This window comes from Protopterus annectens, chromosome 13.part0 (genome assembly GCF_019279795.1).
Source record: "Protopterus annectens isolate FY-2018-M chromosome 13.part0, PAN1.0, whole genome shotgun sequence".
In the NCBI taxonomy this organism is placed as follows: domain Eukaryota; kingdom Metazoa; phylum Chordata; order Ceratodontiformes; family Protopteridae; genus Protopterus; species Protopterus annectens.
In genome coordinates this window covers 947,556,866-947,561,165 of record NC_056747.1, presented here as the reverse complement: position 1 = coordinate 947,561,165, position 4,300 = coordinate 947,556,866, and the positions used below count along the sequence as shown (strand labels likewise).

General features: G+C 37.4%; 1 pseudogene; it reads right to left on the bottom strand.

Moving 5' to 3' along the window:
• Positions 1–2,733: 2,733 nt before the first annotated feature.
• LOC122787994 lies at positions 2,734–3,373 on the bottom strand (annotated as a pseudogene).
• Positions 3,374–4,300: the final 927 nt, after the last annotated feature.

The following is a 4,300-nucleotide window of genomic DNA, read 5'->3' as shown; positions in this document are numbered from 1 at the left end:
CAAAACATGCTGGAGGGATAGGTTCCTGACCCAGAGAGACTCTGGAATAGATTGCCCATACATGTCAAGCAGAGTGCCTTCAAGAGGAACCTTGACGATTGGATGGGAGAAAGGAAATTCACCCGGATCATGTCAGTCGCCCTGCTAGACAGGGTCCAGGAAAGTAAATAATGTAGGAAGAAATAGCCGTATAGGCCCTAGGGCTGATAGCCTAGTACCAACCTATGAACCTATGAACCTATGAAGGATAACTAATACACACAGTAAAGTACAATTTCCCTTAAGTGCACACAGAGATCACAATCAGTCTGGGGCTGGTTGCTCTTTTGCTCACCAGGTCCCCAATAAGACTCCCCACTGGCACAGCTATAGGGTCCATGTCTCAGCCTAGCTGGGCAAGCTAAAACCTCCAGTACCATCTCTGTCCAACCAATGCTTCGCGTCCCTGCCCAAGTAGCTGACACAACACACACACACTTTGAGATAAGTATTTATACAACTTCACAGGCACTCTTGGGAAAGGCTGACACAGATTCTCCAGCTGTGCCCCTTTACCCAGACCATACGGTAGTAATCCCTGCCACCACCCAGCTAATAATATCAGCTACTAAAAGGTCCTTAAAAGGGTGTCCAATTATTACTGTGCAATATTATTATCCAATGGTAATGTGACTATTCATTCTAGGCTTATTGGAAGGGCTTAAACAGTAAACTGTATACAAGCATAACTTATCTCTACATAAACCAGCCACAGGTAGAAGGTTTTAAAAATATTTAATAATAAATATTTAAAACACAAGACAAAACGACTACACCACAGAAATATCTAAGAATTCAGTTCAGAGATCACACAGAAACTTAAAATAATACAGTAGGACAGGTCTGATTTAAAAAAAAAAAATACCTAATTAATCTTTAATAGCTTTAACTATTCCTGCAAGAAATCAAGATAGAAACTTCCTACAGCAGAGCATAGCAATCTTAGAAAATCACTTTTTTTGCTATAGTATGAGGGAACAAGCAACTTCAAAGAATTAGCACATCAAATGCAGATGAGGTTGCCCAAAATTATAAATCATGTTTTCATAGTAAGGAGGAAAATGGCATAGGCTAAAGGAATCCAGAAACGATAATTCCTCTAGGCTAAAGGTATCCAGAAATGATAATTCCTCACCGTTGTAACTGCATTATAAACAGAAACCTAATAATTCAGACTGGTATAGGCTAAAGGAATCCAGAAACGATAATTCCTCTAGGCTAAAGGAATCCAGAAATGATAATTCCTCTAGGCTAAAGGAATCCAGAAATGATAATTCCTCGCCGTTGTAACTAGATTATAAACAGAAACCCAATTATTCAGACTGGTATAGGCTAAAGGAATCCAGAAATGATAATTCCTCACTGTTGTAACTACATTATAAACAGAAACCCAATAATTCAGACTGGTATAGGCTAAAGGAATCCAGAAATGATAATTCCTCACCATTGTAAATGCATTATAAACAGAAACCCAATAATTCAGACTGGTATAGGCTAAAGGAATCCAGAAACGATAATTCCTCGCCATTGTAACTGCATTATAAACAGAAACCCAATAATTCAGACCAAATTCACAGCTTTCAACAGCTCTAGTATTCAGTGGTGTTTCTGGAACTTTTATAATTTTGATATGGTCTATGTAATAATGTCATCTCTTTTCTTTATATTACTGAAAATTATTGCCTGCTTATCTTAATTGGTCTACATAACCTTGGCTGATGTATGTCCATTCAAGTTTAGTAGTGTCCTCAGTGTTGGATAACTATAGGCTTTGTAAGCTAGACAGGATTTACCATATACAAAGTCATATGCAATGCAATTTAAATCCAATCCCTTAACTCTGGTAGTTTATGTTACATTAATAAAACAGCAAATCATCTTTGAATATACTCAGATTTGTCACTTTCAGTTTAACTACAGAGCTTTGAAATTATAATCCCTCAGAGATCAACCAGCCATTCATCTTTTCATCCAAACACACAAGTTATAGACAACTCTTTTAGCAGCCCTGTGTATGGCCACTGCCATTCACAGATCATACTTACTAGGAAAGGGGGGTGTAGATTATTAGGCCTTTCTTCCTTAGCACACATACATGTACACACTCTTGCAGATAATTCAGAATTGCTCAGACTACCTACCACATGTCTATAGAATGTGGGAAGAAATAGAGCACTCAGAGAAAAGCAGCATGAACACAGGGAAGACATGCAGACTCCACAAAAAGCAACCCAGATCAGAAATAAACCAGAAACCTTTTCGCTGTAAGGTGTCAGTGCTACCTACTGTGTCATTGAGACACCAAAGAGAAGGCCCTTGTGGGCTATTTTAAGCCTAACAAGATTTCCTTTAGTGAGACTCAAACTTTGCTCTTCTTGTTTGTGAGGTAAGCACCGTAACCACTATGCCAAACCAAACTTTCCATTTTTTTAAAGATATGAATTATTTATTAACCTTTAAACCATTGCAGCAGGTCATCTAAGTAATAAAAACACTAACACAGTGGTACATAACAAAGTTTACTGCCCTTAAGATATATTACAAGTTTACTGCCCTTATGAGGGAATGCAGTTACCTGGTATAGAGTAGTTTAACCTATACAGTGTTGTAGCAGCTCCATGATTGTCCCAGTTGTATTATAACTCTATAGTGCAAGGCCATCACAAAGAAGCACAAGCAATTATACACCAATGGTTACGAAGGCCATGACCTTAATGACAGGAACTGAGAGTCACTGGGATTACCCCATGCTCCCTCTGATTCAGACTGCACTTCAGAACTTGATGAAGCTTCTTTCTGAAAGAGCATCACGTGGTACATTCTGAAAGGCGGCATCACGTGGTACATTCAATGAATAAATTGCAGAGAAAACTGATTATGCTGGACTGAATTTCTCCTTCTGAGAGTGGATTCCTTGCCCTCCTTGTACATGAGTGAATCATCAGAAAACATTCTAGATAGATTGTTTGTTCCTTTACACACTTCTGGCACATAAGCACTTTAGCAGGACACTTTTAGAGCTTCCACATTTTCATTCTTTTGTACTCCATCTGTTATTCTGAAGCTGTGTTTTCTCAGCTCATATAGTCAAAAGAAGGACATCTGGCACTTTTGGATTTTCTACCAAAAGATCAAAAAGCTTTTCTGATTTCTTTCTATGGGTATTCTCTGCACTGATTTCTTCTTTATCCTCTTTGGTGAGCACTTTCTTTGTATTCAGAAAATCTACATGCCTGTTGAGTATAATCTTGTCGCACAAATACAGCCCCAATCTTTCTAAAGCTTTCTTTTTTACTTTGGTCATGTAATCTTCAGGAAATTGCAGGACTTCCATTGTTGGGTAGTAGACTTCCAGGTTTATATGCCAGTTCTGATCAAAATCAAGCAAGTATGCTAGGATTTAGAGGCATTTTAAGAAACCAGCCTGTTGTCTTTATTGTCTGTGTAAGGTATCCAAAACATATGAGGCAGCACCTGAATGTCTAACTTGAATCACTTACTTGAGTTACTGATCATTTCAAATCATGCTGTGACAGGTGTCATTAAGTCCAAAGTTAAAGTGGCATACACCTGTCAGTGCTAAAAATAACAGTAAATTACATCAGCAAGATAAGAACAAATGACAAACTTTCTATCTCTCTCTTTCTCTCAGCTCCCTAGACCCTTGTCACCAATCCCTAACTCTCGTATATTTTCCTGTAAATAATCTAATTAAATCCTAGCTACATTTATAACTTTATACTACTTTTCATCACTCCTGTGTTAATGAAATTTGTATATTGTTGTATAAATGAATGCAACCTGTTTATTATTGTATAAAACTCCTACAGATATCAGATTATATTAACCACGTCTTGATTGTATAACCCACTGTGTGATTCTAAAACCCCATTTGTAGAGTTAAGAAACTGAAATAGTTTTTTCTCTGTAAATCTTTTGTAAGTTTTATAACTTTAATGAAGCTTTTCTCCTGGGCCTCCACTGAAAATAGGCCTGATTGCCCAGTCAGACCATCACGGAAAACAAAAGGCAATAAATAAATAAATATATAAATATGGGAGCCTAGGAATAATACTAGCTGAGTGATCCATGGGGACCATAAGATACATAGTCATATACACATTTAAGCAGACAAACTTAAAAGTTCTTGTTGCTTGTGCAAAGATCTTAATAATGCTTATCTCCCAAATCAAGCAGGGCCTTACATAATGTTGTGAATACCCATCAAGGCATCAAGACTAGCCTTATAGGAAGTTAATAT